This window comes from Mustelus asterias, unplaced genomic scaffold (genome assembly GCF_964213995.1).
Source record: "Mustelus asterias unplaced genomic scaffold, sMusAst1.hap1.1 HAP1_SCAFFOLD_76, whole genome shotgun sequence".
Classification (NCBI taxonomy): Eukaryota; Metazoa; Chordata; class Chondrichthyes; order Carcharhiniformes; family Triakidae; genus Mustelus; species Mustelus asterias.
In genome coordinates this window covers 1429171-1452704 of record NW_027590135.1, presented here as the reverse complement: position 1 = coordinate 1452704, position 23534 = coordinate 1429171, and the positions used below count along the sequence as shown (strand labels likewise).

The 23534-nt window shown below is 44.7% G+C and overlaps 2 non-coding genes across 2 annotated transcripts; one reads left to right on the top strand and one right to left on the bottom strand.

Moving 5' to 3' along the window:
* Positions 1–10679: 10679 nt before the first annotated feature.
* On the bottom strand, positions 10680–10770 carry trnar-ucu (transfer RNA arginine (anticodon UCU)). Its single transcript is given in 2 exon segments — positions 10680–10715; positions 10734–10770. It is a non-coding gene; the product is annotated as a tRNA-Arg (tRNA).
* A 10941-nt stretch (positions 10771–21711) lies between these two features.
* Positions 21712–21783, top strand: trnam-cau (transfer RNA methionine (anticodon CAU)). The gene has a single exon. It is a non-coding gene; the product is annotated as a tRNA-Met (tRNA).
* Positions 21784–23534: the final 1751 nt, after the last annotated feature.

The following is a 23534-nucleotide window of genomic DNA, read 5'->3' as shown; positions in this document are numbered from 1 at the left end:
AGATTATGACTCAAATATAGAACGGCTGTGGAATTCGAAGTTGCAGAGGGATCTCGGTGTTCTAGTGCATGAGGTGCAAATAATCAGTATGCAGATACAGCAAGTAATAAAGAAGGTTAATGGAATGTTTGCTTTATTACAAGCAATTGATCACGAACAAAACGAATATTATGCTTCAGTTGTACAGGTCATTAGTGAAGTATCTCGAATATTGTCTGAAGTTTTGGTATCCATATTCAATGAAGGATGTAATTACGCTGGAAACGGTCCAGAAAACATTTACTAGTTTGATTACTGAATGGTTAGACAGTGCAAAGGATATTTACTAAGCTGAAATGTAACGCAAACTGGCTGAGTGTGTTTGTACTGGAGATACTCTGAATGGGAGGTAACGTGTTTGATGTATGTCAGATCTTGAAGGATCTTCACAAGATACACGTGAAAAGGGCGTCTCCAGTTCTGGGTGAATCCAGAACAACGGGCAATTAAATAAAACTGATCTTCTTTTTGGACGGAGATTAGGAGAATTTTGTCATCTCGGAGCATTGTGCGACTTTGGAATTCTCTTCCTCAGAAGGCGGTGGAGGCAGGGTACTAAATATTTACTAAGGCAGGGGTGGATAGATTCTTGAGAGGCAACAGAATCGAAGGTTACCGGGGGTAGATGGGAATGTGGAAATTGAAACACAAACAGATCAGCCATGATCTTATTGAATGGCGGGGCAGGCTCGTGGGGCCGAATGGCCTACTTCTGTTCCTGTTTCCTTTGTTCTTGTGGATGCATCCTACTTGTTAATTTCCCCTGAACTGAATTGCTGAAACGCACCAATACTCGCGGTTTAGTGGGAGAACCAGAACGATAGCAAAATGTGGAAAAATCAAAACCAAACGGTGGGATTGCCAGTTCTGGCAGAATGTATGGATTCTTCTCGAGTTCTGCAGAGACATATTCTCTGCAATTACTTCTCGGGAGATGAGCTCTGCCCCCGCTTTCGTTCATTATCGCCATCTCCATCGCTAAGATACTTTTTTAAAAATGCGTCTGGCATGTGCGGCATTTGAACTCGAGATCTCCCGCATTTTAATGCTACTGTTCTAAGCAAGAATCATACCTCTTCGCCAGTGAGCCAGCCGCTGCACTCGGTTCCACTGAAAATATCTTTTCATTGTCTCCCAAAGCTTGTCAATCATCTTTTCACAACGCACTTGTAAAATCAGAAATAGAACATAGAACATAGAACATTACAGCGCAGAACAGGCCCTTCGGCCCACGATGTTGCACCGACCAGTTAAAAAAAAAAACTGTGACCCTCCAACCTAAACCAATTTCTTTTCGTCCATGAACCTATCTACGGATCTCTTAAACGCCCCCAAACTAGGCGCATTTACTACTGATGCTGGCAGGGCATTCCAATCCCTCACCACCCTCTGGGTAAAGAACCTACCCCTGACATCGGTTCTATAACTACCCCCCCTCAATTTAAAGCCATGCCCCCTCGTGCTGGATTTCTCCATCAGAGGAAAAAGGCTATCACTATCCACCCTATCTAAACCTCTAATCATCTTATATGTTTCAATGAGATCCCCTCTTAGCCGCCGCCTTTCCAGCGAAAACAATCCCAAATCCCTCAGCCTCTCCTCATAGGATCTCCCCTCCATACCAGGCAACATCCTGGTAAACCTCCTCTGCACCCTCTCCAAAGCCTCCACATCCTTCCTGTAATGTGGGGACCAGAACTGCACACAGTACTCCAAGTGCGGCCGCACCAGAGTTGTGTACAGTTGCAACATAACGCTACGACTCCTAAATTCAATCCCCCTACCAATAAACGCCAAGACACCATATGCCTTCTTAACAACCTTATCTACTTGATTCCCAACTTTCAGGGATCTATGCACACATACACCTAGATCCCTCTGCTCCTCCACACTATTCAAAGTCCTCCCGTTAGCCCTATACTCAACACATCTGTTATTCCTACCAAAGTGAATTACCTCACACTTCTCCGCATTAAACTCCATCCGCCACCTCTCGGCCCAACTTTGCAACCTGTCTAAGTCTTCCTGCAAACTACGACACCCTTCCTCACTGTCTACCACACCACCGACTTTGGTGTCATCAGCAAATTTGCTAATCCACCCAACTATACCCTCATCCAGATCATTAATAAATATTACAAACAGCAGTGGCCCCAAAACAGATCCCTGAGGTACACCACTTGTAACCGCACTCCATGATGAATATTTACTATCAACCACCACCCTCTGTTTCCTATCCGCTAGCCAATTCCTGATCCAATTTCCTAGATCACCCCCAATCCCATACATCTGCATTTTCTGCAGAAGCCTACCATGGTGAACCTTATCAAACGCCTTACTAAAATCCATATATACCACGTCCACTGCCTTGCCCCCATCCACCTCCTTGGTCACTTTCTCAAAAAACTCAATAAGGTTAGTAATAATGTTAATGAACACGAGAGAAAGTGCTGGAAAATCCTCACAGGTCTGGTAGCATCAGTAAGGAGAGAAAAGAGTTGACGTTTCGAGTCCAGCTGACCCTTTATCAGAGCTCAAAGGCATAGAAAGTGGGAGTTAGTTATACTGCAGGGTGAGGGAATGATTCACAGAAAGTGACCTGTTGGGATGGAAATTTCCTCTGTTTTGCAGCAACTACATTTCCAACACATTCCATCTGGCTGGACATCCAGGAGCGGTGGTGAGGGTGACCTTATTCCCCAAAAATTCGTGGATAGAAAATCAAATGGATGGAGGCCTTTCACAAGCTCCTGCGTGGCTGAGGAGATGGCCGAGCAGGTTTGGCGATGGCCTGCACGGGTGAGTTTAAAACTCACTCTCATCATTAAGCTACGGAACATTTAATACATTGCTACTCTGGATTTGAACACACTTGTGGTCTTCCACACTTTGCTCATGTCGGTTCTTCACAATAATCTTTGAACTGAGGTGATGGGAATTTCTTTCGCAGAGAGAAACTGCAATCCCAACATTGAACATCTGGTTGAATTTTCAGGGTCTAAAACAAAAAGGATCACATTTCCCCGTGAATCTGCTGTGTTTTTCATCAACTTTCCATTGTTGTGACGTAACCTGTAAATACAGCTCGTGAGCAGGTGTGTATTGTCTGAGCAACCCGCCTGCCAGCGGCTCGTTGGTCGAGAGGTATGACTCTCGCTTCGGGGATTGCGTTGTATGATCATGCAAGAGGTCCCGGGTTTAAAGTGACGAGCCCTCACTTCTTGCCAGTTTTGGTCCTAAATGCTGGTTGTTTATTTGAAAAAAATACGTTGCTTTTTAGATGGCGGGATTTACATATCTGGAGATCAGGTTTGAAATCCAGCAACACTTCACGATAATTTTCTCAATGTTGCACATGGAGAAAATGAAACGTTTTCAAGAATGTTCACCCAAGTAACCAGACTGTAAACTTATCACAATAAATCAATCTGGGCTGTCCATTGCTTATCGCGTCAGGGATTCTTGCATCGTGTGTTCAATTGTATTTTAGTCAGAAATAAATTGCAGTTTAACAAAGCTGGGGGTCACAGTTTGGTTTTGAATTTATTATATTTTAACTGTGCTCCAGGCGTTTCACGGAGCAGGAAGTGAATCTTTGTGATGCTAGTCGGCATTCCACTCCAGAGGCAATCAACTCAGTGAAGAGGAGATTTGGAGAGGCTGTCCGTATTTGATTAGACACTAGGACCGGGTGACATGCATCTGAGGATACTGAAGGAAATGATCTGTAATTGCGAAGAGATTGGAAATAATTTTCCAATTCCGGATTTATTAAGGTAACAATGTTTTCAACTAACTATCTTGAGTATTTTGAAGTGGTAACCGAGAGTGTTGATGAGGGTAATGCTGTTCATGGGGTTTACATAAACTTCCAAAAGTATGGAAATTTGTAATACGGAAGATTAAATTAAATGCATCAAAATGTGAATTGATTCGTTTTGAAGGAAGAACCAGATTCAAAACATAAAATACATGGTACAATTCTAAAGAGGCAAATATTTCCACACATCTCCCAAGTTGACAGGGATTGACACAAAGGTTTACAGCATGGAAACAGGCCCTTCGACTCAACTTGTCCATGCCGCCCTTTTTTAACGACTAAGCTAGTCCCAATTGCCTGCGTTTGGCCCGTACCCTCGATAGCCATCTTACTCATCTAACTGTCTAAAAGACAAAATAGTCCCCGCCTCTATGACTACGTCTGGCAGCTTTTTCCAGACACGCACTACCCTCTGTGTGAAAGAATTGCCCCTCTTCACCCTTTTGTATCCACGCCCCCCGCCCCCGCCCTCCACGCCCCCCCCCCCACCCCCGCCGCCCCGCGCGCACTCACCTGAAACCTATGCCCTCTAGTTTTAGACTCCCCTACCTTTGGGAAAAGATATTGACGATCTAGCTAATCAATGTCCCTAATTATTTTGTAGTCCTCAATAAGATCACCCCTGAGCTCGATAGAAAAAAATCACAGTGTATCCAGCCTCTCGTTGTAACTCAAACCATCAAGTCCTGGTAGCATTCTAGTAACTCTTTTCTGCACTCTTTCTATTTTAATAATATCCTTTCTATAGTAGGGTGATCAGAACTGTACACAGGATGCTGAGGAGAGAGATTATAATAAATCAGACAGTGCCCTGCTTTTTAATAATGGGGCACAGGGTAAAAAGTACAGAAAGTATGTTAAGCCTGCATTTAAATTGAGTTCAGTTTCAAGTGGATATTGCTTCCATTTTCTGCCGAGAACATTTAAAAAACAATGTAAAACATTTCAGAAGGTAGCAGAAATGTTTCACCAGAATAGTTCAATTGATGAAGAACTTTAGTTACTGAGAACGGTTGGATACGCTGCGACTTCTCTACTCGGTGAAGAGAAGGTTCAGAGGAGAATTGGGAAAAACATGCAGATCCTCATGGGTCTGGTCTGAAGATTGACATAAATTTGTTCTCATTGTTAGTAGGATCGAGACTCAGAGGGCAGATATTGGAGGTAATTGTCAAAAGAAGCAAAAGCAGCATCAAGGAAATGCTGCCTGAGAGAGGGTCACGGCAGGTTCACTTGAATTCGATTGTTCTTCGAAAGGAAAATATGTAGGGTAACAGTTAACCGACAAGGCAGTGAAACCAGGGGCCCGCTGAGCTAGCAGAGACAGATAGGGATGAATGGCCTCCCTTTAAGTTGTTTTATTTTTTGAACAGTATTTGGGCACCGCAGGACAGGTTTCATTTATTGACCATCCCTAGCTGTACTTGAGAATCGTGGTGTGTTTGAGTCTCTGCAGTCCCTGGGGTGCAGACACACAGAGAGTGTTGTTCGGGAGGGAATTCCTGGATATTGAACTGGTGACAGTGAAGGACGGTGATATGCTTCCAAATCAGGATGGTGAGTGACTTGGAGGGGAACATTTGGGTAGCGGTGTTCCCAGGCATCTGCTCCTCTTGTTCTTCAAGATGGTCACGATCGTGGGTTTGGAAGTTGGTGCACAAGAGTTAGGGGACTGGATCAGAAAGTAATTCCACTGACAAATTAAAAATCATTTACAGCAAGATATTTGTTTAAATCACAGTTTAAAACCAACTCTAACAAATGAAGCAACTTAACTATCAACAATTGAACAATATTTAAAGAAGAAATGAAACAACTAGAGTTACTCATTTTCATTGTTTTAGTCTCAAATAAGCACCTTTCCTCTTAGTATAAAATTATACGTTACAAACAATTAGCACCCACAAGCACATTTTGTGAAATTATTTTAGAGTGTTTTGAAGCTTTAAGAGAGAAATTGGTTTTCGGAGCATCTTGTAGAAAATCTCTCCATTCAAAAGCATGATGAAGGAACTGAAGAAAACCTTTATTAGTCAGGAAATTGTATTGTAGGAACTGCTAGGATTAAAACACGACAAATCTCCAGGGCCTGATGCTCTGCATCCCAGAGTACTTAATGACGTGGCCCTGGAAATAGTGGATGTATTGGTGATCATTTCCTGTTTTGTATCGACTCTGGAAGTTTTCCAACGGATTGGATGTTCGCTAATGTAAGTCCCGATCCCCACATGGGAATTTCTGACTTCGTGAAACAGAAAGTTCAAAAGTTCAGCATTTGGACAGTGGTTACATTTCAATAAATACTTTATTATCAGTGAAATGTTTTGGGACGTCCTGTCGTTGTGAAAGGATCTACAGAATTTCCAGTGGACCTCCGAAAGGACACAGAAAGGTTCGTGGAATGGGATGACATGTGGCAGATGCAAAATAAAGTGATTCATTTTGTTGGGAGGAACACAAAGAGGCAACATAAAATAAAGGGTATAATTCCAAAAGAGGATGCAGGAACAGCGGGAATATTATGGACACGTGCATAAATCATTGAAGGTGACAGGACAGTTTTTAAGAGCCGTTAATAAAGCTCAAAGTATCATTGGCTTTCTAACTGAAAGCAAGAAATGAATACAAAATTACAGTGAACAAATTGCAGATGTACTATTAGGTAGCACATTTACTCTTCTTAGTCTTGCCCCTCGCCTGAGGTGTGGTAATCATTAAGCTAAATCTTCACCAGACAGCTCTCCCTGTTGAGAGGGGGAACAGCGGATGGTCATTTGGGACTAAGCTGGCTTTACCTTTATATCTGGGTCATCTTCAGTAAGAAGTCTCACAACACTAGGTAAAGTGCAACAGGTTTATTTGGAATTTATTGAGTCAATTCACCAGTTGAAGGAGCAGCGCTTCGACAGCTCATGATTCCAAATAAACATGATGGACTTTAACCTGGTGTTGTGAGACTTCTCAATATGCCCACCCAAGTCCAATGCCGGCATCGCCACATCAGGGTCATTGTTAAACTGCGTTTTTCATTATCTGCTGCTGTGTGGGGGTTGGGATCTTTCTCATTTTGTCTGTGGAATTGTGCGTGCACAAGCGATTTGTTCTGACCGTCAGTTCCAGGAGCTGTAAATTAGTTGGAATTAATTCTGTATTTGCAAGCTCTGGGATTGTGAACGAGTTGATGTATCTCCTCATTTTGAATCTCCGATATATTTTTTTCAGCGTCGCTGACTGGGCCAACATTTTGTTTTGTGTTCATTCATGGGGCTTGGGCGTCATTGGTTGGCCAGCATTTATTGCCCAATCACAGTTGCCCTAGTGCAGTTGAGAGTCAACCACATTGCTGTGGCTCTGGAGTCACATATAGGCCAGACTGGGCTAGAAATTAGTTCCCTGAAGGGCATTGGTGAACCAAATGGTTATTCCGATAAGCGACAATGCATGAAAGCATGAATAGATACTTCATTGCAGGTATTTTGCATTTGAACTCAAATTCCACCAGCTGCCGTGGCGGGATTTGAGCACGGATCCAGACAGAAATTAGTTGAGTTTCGGGATCAATATTCCAGCGATAATACCACAAAGACATCGCCCCCAAATTTCCCTCCAACTGAGTGGCTTGTTCGGCCACCTTTGAGGGCAGCTCAGAGTCAACCGCATTGCTGTTGGTCGGGAGTCACATACAGGCCAGACAAGGTAAGAATTCCTTCCCTAAAGAGCATCAGTTTTTCAGTTGTTGTTTCTTTTTCTACGACAATCGATTCAAGGTAATTAATTCCAGACATTTTTATTGATGTCGAATTTCACCATCTGCCGTGGCGGTGGATGTGTGAGTGTTTATATGAGTGTGCGTGTGAGAGAGAGATTAACTCATTTTCATTCTGCTTGTGAGTGCGGATTAATCCCCTATATTCCCTCACAAACAATGTGATCCCTTTGCACCGGTGAATTCTTATTTTTTTTAAAATACTTGTACCCTTGTGTCTGTGTGGAGTTTGCACATTCTCCTCGTGTCTGCGTGGGTTTTCTCCGGGTGCTCCGGTTTCCTCCCACAGTCCAAAGATGTGCGGGTTAGGTTGATTGGCCAGGTGAAAAATTGTCCCTTAGAGTCCTGGGATGCGTAGGTTCGAGGGATTAGCGGGTAAAATATGTGGGGGTAGGGCCTGGGTGGGATTGTGGTCGGTGCAGACTCGATGGGCCGAATGGCCTCCTTCTGCACTGTAGGGTTTCTATGGTTTCTATGTTTCTATGACCCTGATGGGCGGATGGGAGGTGTGGTGAGCATTGAAGACAATGCCGCAGGGTGCTGAGTGTAAAACAGCCGATTTTAAAGCGTGTGTGTAGGAAAGTGAAGAGTGAACTTGTCTGTGAGAAGATCACAGAAAAGCTGTATCTGGAGCTGCGTAAAAGAGACAAGTTTTGGTTGTCAGACAATGACCTCCTGTAATGAAGGCACAAAATCAGAACCAGGAAATGCTGGAAATGTTCTGCAGCTCCGAAAGCAGCTGTGGAGAGATATTCATGTCACCAGGATGTAACTCTCCAATTGAATTCTTCATGTTGCTCAGATCTGACCCTCTCAACACCTTCATGTAAGGAACAGGTAGGGCGGGAGTTGGGTCTTTGTTGATTTGGGCAAACAGAACAATGCAGCAATGAGAAACTGCTCACCCCCCGACGGCTTGGAGAAGGATGGGACTCAGATTCGAGCCTCTGGCTGGGATTGACAAATGGAAAAAACACATCGAGTTTTAAATGTAATAACAATAAAGATGGAATTCAAATCGATTTGTGCAGAGTTTTTACGCTAGTTCCAGTGTAGGCAGGATGGCCGAGCGGTCTAAGGCGCTGCGTTTAGAACGCAGTCTCCTCTGGAGACGTCTGTTCAAATCCCACTCCTGACAATGGTTATTGCGTCGCGAGGCACCTTCGAAACGCAAGGCAACTCTCACCGGGCAGCAGATGCAAAACAACAACGACGACGACCTGCAAGGTCCACTCCATCCTGACTTGGAAATATATCGCCTTTGCTGTGGCCAGCTCACAATCCTGGAACTCTATCCCGAACAACAGTGTATATACACATACACCACATGGACTGCAGTAGCTCAAGAATGAGTTCACCGCCAATTACTGAGAAGTATTTAAATTGAACAATAAATGCTTCCCAGGCCAGTGACATACATATCCCGTATGGATTAAGTATTAAAAAATAACCAACTTTCGAATAGTAAATTATACGTGTGAATCAAATCCTGAACACGGCTACTTTTATACCAGATATGTGCCTGAAAACAGTAAATGGAACCAGCTCACGATAAACCGCTCAATGTTTAGCGGAAGAGTTTCACTGAGTGATGTGTGCGATTCCCTCTGATGTGCTTGTTCAATGTCGGGGAAAGGCGGATTTGAAATGTTTACTGGGAATTCGGTGCAGTCTCGATGGGCCACTGTGGGATTCAATTATTTTCTTTCATGAATCTATCCGAGATCCCAAAGCATCTGGGGAGAGAGAAACGGTCGTTCCCGTGAAAGGTCTGCATCTGAAATGTGAACGACCTCTATTTTCTCAGATACGTTCCAGATCTGGCAGTATCTCTTTTTTAACATACACGAACAGATCCGGAGCTTATTTCCAGCATTCTGCTGCACCAGGAGTAGCAGTACCAGGCTCTGCAGCTGAGTTGGTTAAAGCCCATGTCTAGCAACAGGTAGATCCTGGTTTCACGTACACGAGCAGTGCCTTGATTACTTTCAGGTGATCTTTCAAGTGTTCATTGCAATTGCTCAAGTTACAATGTCCCTTTCTTGCTAGTCAATATTGTCTTTCCCTTTACAGTGGATGATCTACAAAGATGAAACAAACACAGATTTCGAGACTCCCCACGAATATCTCGACTGTTCATTTACACGATTCAGTTCTTTTCATCATTTTGCAGTAAAAAATAATCTCCAATAAACCCAATGCTGTAAATTCTACAAAGACAGTTTTCCTTTTTATTTCCTCAGGGAATTTCTAACACAGTCAAATGGCCTTAGAATCACACAATCCCGACAGTGCTGAAAGAGACCATTCTGCCCATCGGGCCTGTACCGACTCTCCGACAGAGAATCGCACACAGGACCTTTCCACCCCGCTAATCTACCGATACAAACACCTTGGGGAATCTAGCATGGCCAATCCACACAACCTGCTCATCTTTGGGCTGTGGGAGGAAACCGGAGCACTCGGTTTCCTGGGATAACTTGCTTCGGTGAATGCAGCTTGTACAGCACTACAGTTTGGCACCATCCAGGACAAAGCATCCCACGTCATTCCCTTCCCATACATAAAAATTCACTCCGTTCGCTACCAATACACAACGGCAGCAGTGTGCACCATCTACAAGATGAACTGCACAACTCAGCAAGGCTACTTTGCCAGCACCTTCCCAAACCCACGACCACTGCAGCCGAGAAGGACAAGCGCAGCAGACACATCAGAATAATACCACGAGGTTGCACGGCGCTGATATTTAGTTATTGATTGTAGTTATTTATAAGTTGTTGTCGTTCAGTGTGTGTTCTTTAATCTTCTTTATCTTCCAAAGGAAGCGAAATATCTAATTGAAAAATTACTATTTCTAACCCAACCAGCGAATGTTGTGTCAAACTTTAAGAAAGCCCCCGGGGATTGCGATTTCTTCTCGAGTCAGTGGTTTCCCTGGGAGCCGAGTAAACAGAAACAGCATGGAGAGATGGCAGAGCAGGAAATGTCGGTGCCAAACCTAATCAGATCAATGAAGGAGAAAACTGTTTGTTACTAATCTGATCCAAAATTTGACTCTGGTGGGATTCGAACCCACAACCTTTGAATGGCTAAGCTGCCATCTTTTAGAAGTCCAACGCGCTATCCATTGCGCCACAGAGCCGCGCGCTAGGGATTCACTTCTCAGGTCCATACATGGATGCTTGACAAGGTAGAAACGACTGGTAAGTTCAGAACTCTCGTAGTTAAAATGTCAAGAACTGTTGAGAGGAACTTCATTGATTGCAAGTCATGTTGGGGCATCTTATGTCTGTTCAGAAGGCTGTGGAAATACAAACCTTTGTGTCCTTTATACAGGAAATATGTCCATCACAGAATGATCCTCCCTGTCTCTCCTCCTCATTATCCTGTACATCTTGGAGATGAATCTCGCGGTTTTGATAGTCGGGAGACACATTCCACTCGATCTGTCACAGGACTGATCAGAACCTGTTCACTGTTCCAGGGAAACATCTGCACAGAACACAACGCAAAGCTGGAAGCTGGAAATCTGAAAGAAACACAAAAAATGCTGGAAATGCTCACCAGGTGAGGCAACATTTTTGATTAATGGAGATTTCCATAAAACCAGTTCCTGAAGCAGAGCACATCTGTACATTTTAAAGTTTCCTTTCATCAACAATGGATGCTCCATTCTATGATTTTGAATAATTCAAATTGATAATCTGCATTGGTATTCTAGTCGCCACAGCCTGAAAACCACTTCAGGCATTGATGTCACCCTTGGATTTTAAACTTGAAAACCCAATCTCTATCTTTTTAAAGCTATGATTGAAACTGTATCCAATACCCGCTCAGTCCTTTGTGAAAGAGAAGGAGAATTGAAAATATATTTGAATAACTTTCCTTTGACTCAATTTGTACAGAAGCATAAAGGTGGGAATCATACACAGCACTTCATGAAACTCACCCGCAAAACATTGAAAGTTGACAGTGTTTATTCAAGGGATGGTTCTATTTATTCATTCATTATTAATGGAGAATAGAAAAGTTGGAACAGTATGCAATCTGGGCAATATAACTGATCAAAGTGAAACACAATGGGTACTGGGCAGAGTAAGCCTACCATGGGCAATAGACAAAGTGAAGGTGCGACACTGACGGAGTTGTCAGATGGAGCAGGGAGTCGTTGCAGAGTGAAGGTACATAGGAAAGTAGGTGTGCTAAATGTTTAATGTTCACCGTACAAGTAGATGGTGAAATGCAGACTCCAGGCTGGATATTCAGTGGGTTCTGAAATGTGTGGAGAGACTGCGGCATCTTGGTGTGGTAAAGGTGCAATACGGATTAGGAACGCTAAATGTTTTTATATAAAATATAAATTGTTTTATATCGTCTCTCCTTGATCTTCGGACCAAGATGTATCAGTTCACACTGCCTTACATTAATTAAGTTGCAATATGTCACATGTCTGCACATTCCACGAGCCTGTCCATATCTTCTTGAAGGTTATCAATATCCTTCTCACTAAAGTTCATAATCTTTTCAAGTTTTGCACCACTGGTAAATTTTGAGATTGAAACCTGTACACCCAGATATAGGTCAATAATATATGTCAAGAAAAGCAAGTTTCTCTTTATATACTACCCCAATTATAAATAGATAAAACTTTGTGTAATATATGCTTTAATAGGTTTGTACTAATAATTAAACCGTTGCATAATGAAATTCTAACCATGCTAAACAACAATGATTCAAAATGCCACTTGGTTGAAAAGAGAATACCGACTGGTGCTAATACTTTCACTTAAAAATACTTAAAAAGCATAGCCTTGCTGATTCATGGGTATTTAAATGGTGAATACAGAGCAAAGCAGCGTACTGGTCAATTTCGAATTGATATGGCCAACATATTTAGTATTCCGAAATTCCTCCGTCCCAGGTTCAATATAATGTGAACATTTCCTGTCTGTTGTATCCCTCTCTGTCTAAACTTCAGACCCCACTCACCTGAAGAAGGGGCTTGCAGCTCCGAAAGCTTGTGTGGCTTTTGCTACCAAATAAACCTGTTGGACTTTAACCTGGTGTTGTTAAACTTCTTACTGTGTTTACCCCAGTCCAACGCCGGCATCTCCACATCGAAACTTCAGACGACCAGAGTGTGCTGACATCTACTGGCCGCAACACAGAACTGCAGTAGAGCAGAGATAAAAGACATGAACTATCGCTTTTGCAGAGACAGATCAAACAGGAATTAATGATTGGATGTCAGCCTTATATCCCATGGAGAATTCAATATTAATGTACTTTCCCATGTAGTCAATATAACTTGCAAATTGCTATTACCTGGAGCAGTTGAGTCGACTAGCACCAATGTACTAAAGGGAAACCTAGGCAATAAGACGATGGAGAATGAATTTCAGAGATAAGCAGATGCTGTTACATTGAAGATTTAGAGTAGAGGATCGTATGGAATCATGTACTAATTAGAACAAAAGGCCCGGTTCCAATTAGGTATCTTGCGGGTAGAATGTGTACAGATTTGCAAAATCTCTCACATAGATTTAAAATGAATATCACACACATGTGTCGCACCAGAGACAGAGCGATACAGAATGAGTCCAACACTCATACATACAGAATCTCAGAATGCAGACAACAAAGAAAGGGAGACCATTCGGCCCTTTGCCTGTGTGCTGGTCTGTACAAGAACGACTCAGCTCTTCCCTTTCCCAGTCCTTGTCTCATATCCCTGCAAGTCCTTTCACTTCAGGTGCTGGACCCATTGCCCTTTGATAGCCCTGATGTGATGCTGCCTCTGCCACAGTCTCGGGCAGTGCATTCCAGGTCCTAATCACTCAGCGCATTAAAAACCATCCTTCTCTCCTTTGCCAATTGGAACAATATTTTTTTTCATTTTCTCTCCTTAGACTGCACCCAAAAACCCACCACCTCTACCAAAGAACAAAGAACAGTACAGCACAGGAAACAGGCCCTTCGGCCCTCCAAGCCTGTGCCGCTCCTTGGTCCAACTAGACCAATCGTTTGTATCCCTCCATTCCCAGGCTGCTCATGTGACTATCCAGGTAAGTCTTAAACGATGTCAGCGTGCCTGCCTCCACCACCTTACTTGGCAGCGCATTCCAGGCCCCCACCACCCTCTGTGTAAAAAACGTCCCTCTGATGTCTCAGTTATACTTCGCCCCTCTCAGCTTGAGCCCGTGACCCCTCGTGATCGTCACCTCCGACCTGGGAAAAAGCTTCCCACTGTTCACCCTATCTATACCCTTCATAATCTTGTATACCTCTATTAGATCTCCCCTCATTCTCCGTCTTTCCAAGGAGAACAACCCCTGTCTACCCAATCTCTCCTCATAGCTAAGACCCTCCATACCAGACAACATCCTGGTAAACCTTCTCTGCACTCTCTCCAATGCCTCCACGTCCTTCTGGTATTGCGGCGACCAGAACTGGACGCAGTACTCCAAATGTGGCCTAACCAACGTTCTATACAGCTGCATCATCAGACTCCAGCTTTTATACTCTATACCCCGTCCTATAAAGGCAAGCATACCATATGCCTTCTTCACCACCTTCTCCACCTGTGTTGCCACCTTCAAGGATTTGTGGACTTGCACACCTAGGTCCCTCTGTGTTTCTATACTCCTGATGACTCTGCCATTTATTGTATAACTCCTCCCTACGTTATTTCTTCCAAAATGCATCACTTCGCATTTATCCGGATTAAACTCCATCTGCCACCTCTCCACCCAATTTTCCAGCCTATCTATATCCTGCTGTATTGCCCGACAATGCTCTTCGCTATCCGCAATTCCAGCCATCTTCGTGTCATCCGCAAACTTGCTGATTACACCTGTTACACCTTCTTCCAAATCATTTATATATATCACAAATAGCAGAGGTCCCAGTACAGAGCCCTGCGGAACACTACTGGTCACAGACCTCCAGCCGGAAAAAGGCCCTTCGACCACTACCCTCTGTCTCCTATGGCCAAGCCAGTTCTCCACCCATCTAGCCACTTCTCCTTGTATCCCATGAGCCTTAACCTTCTTAACCAACCTGCCATGTGGGACTTTGTCAAATGCCTTACTGAAATCCATATAGACGACATCCACGGCCCTTCCTTCATCAACCGTTTTTGTCACTTCCTCAAAAAACTCCACCAAATTTGTAAGGCACGACCTCCCTCTTACAAAACCATGCTGCCTGTCACTAATGAGACTGTTTCGTTCTAAATGCACATACATCCTGTCTCTAAGAATCCTCTCCAACAACTTCCCTACCACGGACGTCAAGCTCACCGGCCTATAATTTCCTGGGTTATCCCTGCTTCCCTTCTTAAACAACGGGACCACATTCGCTATCCTCCAATCCTCAGGGACCTCACCCGTGTCCAAAGAAGCGACAAAGATTTCCGTCAGAGGCCCAGCAATTTCACCTCTCGTCTCCCTGAGCAGTCGAGGATAGATGCCATCAGGCCCTGGGGCTTTGTCAGTTTTAATGTTCCCTAAAAAACCTAACACTTCCTCTCTTGTAATGGAGATTTTCTCTAACGGGTCAACACCTCCCTCCGAGACACTCCCGGTTAACACGCCCCTCTCCTTCGTGAATACCGATGCAAAGTATTCATTTAGGATCTCCCCTATTCCCTTGGGTTCTAAGCATAATTCCCCTCCTTTGTCCCTGAGAGGTCCGATTTTCTCCCTGACAACTCTTTTGTTCCTAACGTATGAATAGAATGCCTGAGGATTCTCCTTAATCCTGCCTGCCAAGAACATCTCGTGACCTCTTTTTGCCCTTCTAACTCCCCGTTTGAGATCTTTCCTACTCTCTCTGTATTCCTCCAGAGCTCCATCTGTTTTCAGTTGCCTGGACTTAACGTACGCCTCCCTTTTCATTTTAATCAGATCCTCAATTTCCCTGGTTATCCACGGCTCTCGAATCCTACCTTTCCTGTCTTTCCTTTTTACAGGCACATGCCTATCCTGCAGCCTTATCAATAGTTCCTTAAAAGACTCCCACATGCCAGACGCGGACTTACCCTCGAACATCCTCTCCCAATCAACATCCACTAATTCCTGCCTAATCCGACTATAGTCAGCCTTCCCCCAATTTAGCACCCTGCCTGTAGGACAGCACTCATCCTTGTCCATTACTATCCTAAAGTTAACAGAGTTGTGGTCACTATTTGCCACATGCCCCCCTACCGAAACTTTGACGACCTGACCGGGCTCATTTCCCAGAACTATGTCCATTATAGCCCCCTCTCTAGTCGGGCTATCTACATACTTTTCCAAAGAACCTTCCAGTACGCATTTTACAAATTCCTCCCCGTCCGGACCCCCAGCTCTAAGCACTTTCCAGTCTGTGCCAGGGAAATTAAAGTCCCCCACTACAACAACCCTATGTTTTCTGCACCTATCCAAAATCTCCTGACATATCCTTTCCTCCACTTCCCGTGGGCTGTTGGGTGGTCTGTAGTACACCCCCAGCATAGTGACTGCACCCTTCCTATTTCTGAGTTCCACCCACAGCGACTCAGTACATGACCCCTCTAAGTTGTCTACCCTCTGCACCGCGGTAATATGCTCCTTAACTAATATCGCTACTCCCCCACCTTTTTTAGCCCCTCCTCTGTCTCGCCTAAAACACTGATACCCCGGAATATTCAGCTGCTAGTCCTGTCCTTCTTTTAACCAAATTTCCATCACCGCAACCACATCCAAATTCCGCATAAGCATTAAGGCCCTAAGTTCGTCTGTTTTACCCGTTACACTCCTCGCATTGAAGCAGATGCACTCCAGACCTCCAGGCCCAGTCAGGTCCTCCTCCTCCAGAGTGCTCCTCTTCTTAGCTAGCCTTGCCCTGGCCCCCAGCTCGACCCCAGCCTTCGTATTTACTGACCTCCTGTTTTGTTCCCCACCCCCCTGCCACACTAGTTTAAATCCTGCCGAAACACTCTCGCAAAACTCCCAGCCAGGATATTTGCTCCCTTCCAGTTAAGGTGTAACCCATCCTTTCTGTACAGTTGCCATCCTGACTTGAAGATTTCCCAGTTATCTATGAATTTAAAACCTTCCCTCTTGCACCAGTCCTTTAGCCACGCGTTCAACTGTAGAATCTCCCTGTTCCGACCCTCACTTGCACTAGGCACCGGGAGCAGTCCAGAGATTGCTACCCTGGAGGTCTTACCTTTTAGCCTAGCACCCAACTCCCTGAATTTCTCTCGTATGACCCCCCTGCTCTTCCTACCTACATCATTTCCACCAATGTGTACAATCACATCAGTTTGACTACCGTCCTTTTTAAAAATGCTTCCTACCCTCTCGGAGACATCCAGTACCCCGGCACCAGGGAGGCAGACTACCATCCTGGATTCTCGTTCAGTCCCACAGAAGCGCCTGTCCGTGCCTCTAACCATTGCGTCCCCCAAAACTATCGCTCTCCTAAACCCCTTCTTTCCTTTCCGGACCCCTGAGCCTGTCTCCGTGGAGGCGATCTGGTCCTCGTGGCTTACCCCTGGAGGGTCATCCCCCTCCACAGAATCCAAAACAAGATACCTATTTTGGAGGGGGACAACCACAGGGGATCCCTCCACAGACTGCTCACTCCCTTCCCTTCTCCCATCTGTTGCCCATCCCTTTCTTTTATGGGAGACTGCCACTGGGGTACTTTCTGGCACATCACCCTTCTGACTATTATCCCTCCTAACCGTGACCCACGTGTCTTCCTTCCGAGACCCTGGTGTCACTACCTGACTATAACTTTTATCTATTACTCTCTCATTTTCCCTAACTAAACTGAGTTCATCGAGCCTCAGCTCCAGCTCCCTTACACGATCCTTCAGGAGATGCAGTTCCACACATCTGGCACAGTTATGGACTTCTGGGAGGCAAGTTGTCTCCAGGAACTCCCACATCCCACACCGAATGCAGTATACTGGCCTCCCACTCATACCAGCCATGTCCTTTTAGTTTTTGGGATAAAGCAAAAAGGGGGTGTAACCGAAGAAAAACAAACAAACAACCTTCCTCGCCTTTGCCGAAGCCCTGTGAGCCAAAGCCCTTTTAGCTCTCACTCTGTCCCCTGCTCACTCCGCTGCCCGCTAACGACGCTGCCCGGTAAAAGGTGCGGCCAACTTTTAAACCCTCCAAAACCTTCCGAGGCTGCTGCTGGGCCTATGTCCTGTTTAGAAAAAAAACCTCCGATTTTTTTCACTAATTTAACTGAAAAATAATTAAATAAATTAGTGCGCAAACAAGCTCCCTTACCCTCAGCCTGCTCCTGTGGAACAATGAGGCTGAAACCTCCAAGTTAAGCACTTTTAAACCCTCCAAAACCTTCCCAGGCTGCTGCTGGGCCTATTTCCTGTTTAGAAAAAAAACCTCCGATTTTTTTCACTAATTTAACTGAAAAATAATTAAATAAATTAGTGCACAAACAAGCTCCCTTACCCTCAGCCTGCTCCTGTGGAACAATGAGGCTGAAACCTCCAAGTTAAGCACTTTTAAACCCTCCAAAACCTTCCCAGGCTGCTGCTGGGCCTATTTCCTGTTTAGAAAAAAAACCTCCGATTGTTTTCACTAATTTAACTGAAAAATAATTAAATAAATTAGTGCGCAAACAAGCTCCCTTACCCTCAGCCTGCTCCTGTGGAACAATGAGGCTGAAACCTCCAAGTTAAGCACTTTTAAACCCTCCAAAACCTTCCCAGGCTGCTGCTGGGCCTATTTCCTGTTTAGAAAAAAAACCTCCGATTTTTTTCACTAATTTAACTGAAAAATAATTAAATAAATTAGTGCACAAACAAGCTCCCTTACCCTCAGCCTGCTCCTGTGGAACAATGAGGCTGAAACCTCCAAGTTAAGCACTTTTAAACCCTCCAAAACCTTCCCAGGCTGCTGCTGGGCCTATTTCCATAAGACCATAAGACCATAAGACATAGGAGCGGAAGTAAGGCCATTCGGCCCATCGAGTCCACTCCACCATTCAATCATGGTTGATTTCAACTCCATTTACCCGCTCTCTCCCCATAGCCCTTAATTCCTCGAGAAATCAAGAATTTATCAATTTCTGTCTTGAAGACGTTCAACGTCTCGGCCTCCACAGCCCTCTGTGGCAATGAATTCCACAGACCCACCACTCTCTGGCTGAAGAAATTTCTCCTCATCTCTGTTCTAAAGTGACTCCCTTTTGTTCTAAGGCTGTGCCCCCGCGTCCTAGTCTCCCCTGTTAATGGAAACAACTTCCCTACGTCCATCCTATCTAAGCCGTTCATTATCTTGTAAGTTTCTATCAGATCTCCCCTCAACCTCCTAAACTCCAATGAATATAATCCCACGATCCTCAGACGTTCATCGTATGTCAGGCCTACCATTCCTGGGATCATCCGTGTGAATCTCCGCTGGACCCGCTCCAGTGCCAGTATGTCCTTCCTGAGGTGTGGGGCCCAAAATTGCTCACAGTACTCCAAATGGGGCCTAACCAGTGCTTTATAAAGCCTCAGAAGTACATCCCTGCTTTTGTATTCCAAGCCTCTTGAGATAAATGACAACATTACATTTGCTTTCTTAATTACGGACTCAACCTGCAAGTTTACCTTTAGAGAATCCTGGACTAGGACTCCCAAGTCCCTTTGCACTTTAGCATTATGAATTTTGTCACCGTTTAGAAAATAGTCCATGCCTCTATTCTTTTTTCCAAAGTGTACGACCTCGCACTTGCCCACGTTGAATTTCATCAGCCACTTCTTGGACCACTCTCCTAAACTGTCTAAATCTTTCTGCAGCCTCCCCACCTCCTCAATACTACCTGCCCCTCCACCTATCTTTGTATCATCGGCAAACTTGGCCAGAATGCTCCCAGTCCCGTCATCTAGATCGTTAATATATAAAGAGAACAGCTGTGGCCCCAACACTGAACCCTGCGGGACACCACTTGTCACCGGTTGCCATTCTGAGAAAGAACCTTTTATCCCAACTCTCTGCCGTCTGTCTGACAGCCAATCGTCAATCCATGTTAGTACCTTGCCTCGAATACCATGGGCCCTTATTTTACTCAGCAGTCTCCCGTGAGGCACCTTGTCAAAGGCCTTTTGGAAGTCAAGATAGATAACATCCATTGGCTCTCCTTGGTCTAACCTATTTCCTGTTTAGAAAAAAAACCTCCGATTTTTTTCACTAATTTAACTGAAAAATAATTAAATAAATTAGTGCACAAACAAGCTCCCTTACCCTCAGCCTGCTCCTGTGGAACAATGAGGCTGAAACCTCCAAGTTAAGCACTTTTAAACCCTCCAAAACCTTCCCAGGCTGCTGCTGGGCCTATTTCCTGTTTAGAAAAAAAACCTCCGATTTTTTTCACTAATTTAACTGAAAAATAATTAAATAAATTAGTGCACAAACAAGCTCCCTTACCCTCAGCCTGCTCCTGTGGAACAATGAGGCTGAAACCTCCAAGTTAAGCACTTTTAAACCCTCCAAAACCTTCCCAGGCTGCTGCTGGGCCTATTTCCTGTTTAGAAAAAAAACCTCCGATTTTTTTCACTAATTTAACAGAAAAATAATTAAATTAATTAGTGCACACACAAGCTCCCTTACCCTCAGCCTGCTCCTGTGGAACAATGAGGCTGAAACCTCGAAGGACAGCGGCAGCAGATACATGCGAGCACCAGCACTGCAATTTCCACCACCTCCCGCTTCCACACCCACCCCCCCTCCCCGCACCCACCCCCCCTCCCCGCACCCACCCCCCCTCCCCGCACCCACCCCCTCTCCTCCCCCCCATCACCCCCGCCCCAAACCGGCGTCTAACCCACTCACCGTCCTGACATGGGTCCTGACATGGAAATACATCGCGGCTCCTTCACTGCTGCAGTGGCAAAATCCTGAAAGACTGTTTGGCTAACAGCATTGGGGCTGTACCGACACCTCAGGGAATGCAGCAGTACAAGAAAACAACAAACCACCACCTTCTTAAGGGCAGTTAGAGATTGGCAATGAATGCTGGCCTAGTCAGTGATGCCCACCTCTCGAAATAAATTAAAACTCGCAACTACAACTGGAGACAGACAGATACAGAACACATCTCACTCACATGCATGTATTGGATACAATATGAATCCCCAATAACATTCGCTAACAGAGGGTAAAAGACAGTCGAAATTGGGCGATCCTTTTTCAGTTGCAGTTTAACCAGAATTTTATGCAAGAACAGAGAACATCTTCACACAACCTGCAACATTTTAATCCAGTATGGAACGTCATGAGAGCAGATAATTAACATTTGCTGAACAGAAAACATCTTCACGGAGAATATTTTGACTCAAGTGGGAACACGTTTACGCAGCAGGGCATATATTAACAGAATATTTAAAAAATATTGACACAAAGTGGATCATATTTACACAGGCGGAAAGACACGGTAGCACAGTGGTTAGCACTGCTGCTTCACAACTCCAGGGTCCTGGGTTCGATTCCCGGCTCGGGTCACTGTCTGTGTGGAGTTTGCACATTGTCTGCGTGGGTTTCCTCCGGGTGCTCCGGTTTCCTCCCACAGTCCAAAGATGTGCGGGAGATTGGCCAGGTTAAAAATTGCCCCTTAGAGTCCTGAGATGCGTAGGTTAGAGGGATTAGCGGGTAAATATGTGGGGGTAGGGCCTGGGTGGGATTGTGGTCGGTGCAGACTCGATGGGCCGAATGGCCTCCTTCTGCACTGTAGGGTTTCTATGACATTGACAGCATCAGGGAGACATGCTACACAACAGCAGAAAACACCTCTCAACAACAGAGAGCACAGTTACACAGCAGGAAATATATGTACAAACAAGGATTTGCAACAGAAAATTCGTTTAAAAATCAGGGATCGATCCTGCAATTCCGTTTCTTGCCGTTTTCCCAGCACCTTTGTCTGTCGTTACATGCATCCAAGCAGTCTCTCTTGCTTCTATTGTGTGTTTTTCTCTGTCTATTGTATTCTCGGTGTGATGCAGTGATGCCTCCTCACACTCGTATTCCTGTTCAAGGATACAGGAGTGAAAATCTGCCTGGATACATTGATAGACAGCAAGGGTGGTTTGTGGCGTAGCAGAGTGGCGCAGCGGAAGCGTGCTGGGCCCATAACCCAGAGGTCGATGGATCAAAACCATCCTCTGCTATTCATGTTCACACTTACGGTGCAGTAGCATGACGATAATCGCATAGAATTTGTGACTTTTACATGGCGAAGACAGGTATTTGGCTTCTCTTTCCCGTAAAAAACTTCGATCTGCAGCCAGCGTTTTACAGAAGAAGAGGGAACATCTTAACACAACACGCAACGATTTACTGACAAAAACATCTTCACGGAGAATCTTTTTACACATCAGGGAATACGTTTGCAAGAGAAGGGGAAATATTAACAGAACAGAAGAAAAAAATATTTACAGAGCCTGAAACACAACAACAGGGAAGGATTTTACACAAAAGCAGATGAAAAAGCTCTCAACAACATTTGAGACAGTTACCTGGGTAAGATGGGTCTGGAGGGATATTGGCCAAACGCGGTAAATTGGGAATGGCTCCGAGGTAAAAAAAAACTGGGCGGCATGGAATCTTTGGGCCGAAGGGCCTGTTTCCATGCTGGAACACTCTACATCACAGAGCACAGCAGGAAATATATGTATAAACAGTGAAACACTTGCAAAACAACAGCGAACATCTCAGTGTAAATGCTGAGTCAACACTTCCATTCCTGTCCTCTGGGCAGACGAGTGGCAGATAAAGTAAAAGTAAAGTAAAGTGAACTTTAAATAAAGTTTATATATTAGTCATAAGTAAGGACTTTGACGAATAAATACTGCAATGAAGTTAATGTGAAATTCCCCCAGTCGCCATACTCCAGGATCTGTTCGCGTCAATGCACCTAATTAGATAAAGTTCAATGCTCAGAAGTGTGAGTTGATTCATTTTGAGAGTGTGGAGAAAGAAAGGGAGAAACTCTTAAGGAAATGCAGGAACAAAGGGATCTCGGTTTCTAAGTACAACAATAATTGAAGTTCGTTGTGAATGTTGAGAGAGCAGAGAATAAAGCAAATGGCATCATACGTTTTCTTGGAGGATCGAATGCATGAATAAGAAGGTCAAGTTGAGCTTTTAAGTACACTAGACAGGCCTCACCTGGAGCAGTGAGTCCAGTTCTGGGCATCACAATTGAAGAAGATTGTGAAGACATTGGAGAGAGTGCAAAGGAGATTCACATGAATTATTCTATTGATCACGACCTGCAGCATTGAAGATAGATTTGAGAAGTTGGGTATTTTTCATGAGGCAAATAAGTCTGAGAGGACCTGTAGAGGGACAGGTGGCATTGAGGAAGCAGGCGTGGGGTGGGTGGGGCGGGGGGGGCGGGGTGCGTGGGTGGTGGGTGGCTGCTGCATAAGGACTTGGACAGGCTAAGAGTGTGAGCAGAGAAGTGGCAGATCGAATGCAATGTGGAAAACTGTGAGGTTATGCACTTTGGAAGGAGGAATGGAAGCATAGACTATTTTCTAAATGGGGAAATGCTTCGGAAATCAGAAACACAAAGGGACTTGGGAGACCGAGTTCAAGATTTTCTTAAGGTTAATGTGCAGGTGCAGCCGGCATTTAGGAGGGCAAATGCAATGTCGAGGCGGTTAGAATACAAGAACAGGGACGTACTTCAGAGGCCGACAAAGACTCTGGTCAGACCCCATTTGGAGTATTGTGAGCAGTTTGGGACCCGTATCTAAGGAAGGTTGTGCTGGCCTTTTGAAAGAGTCCAAAGGAGGGTCACAAGAATGATCCCTGGAATGAAGAGCTTGTTATATGAGGAACGGTTGAGGATTCTGGGTCTGCACTCGTTGGAGTTCAGAAGGATGAGGGGGGATCTTATTGAAACTGAGGCCTG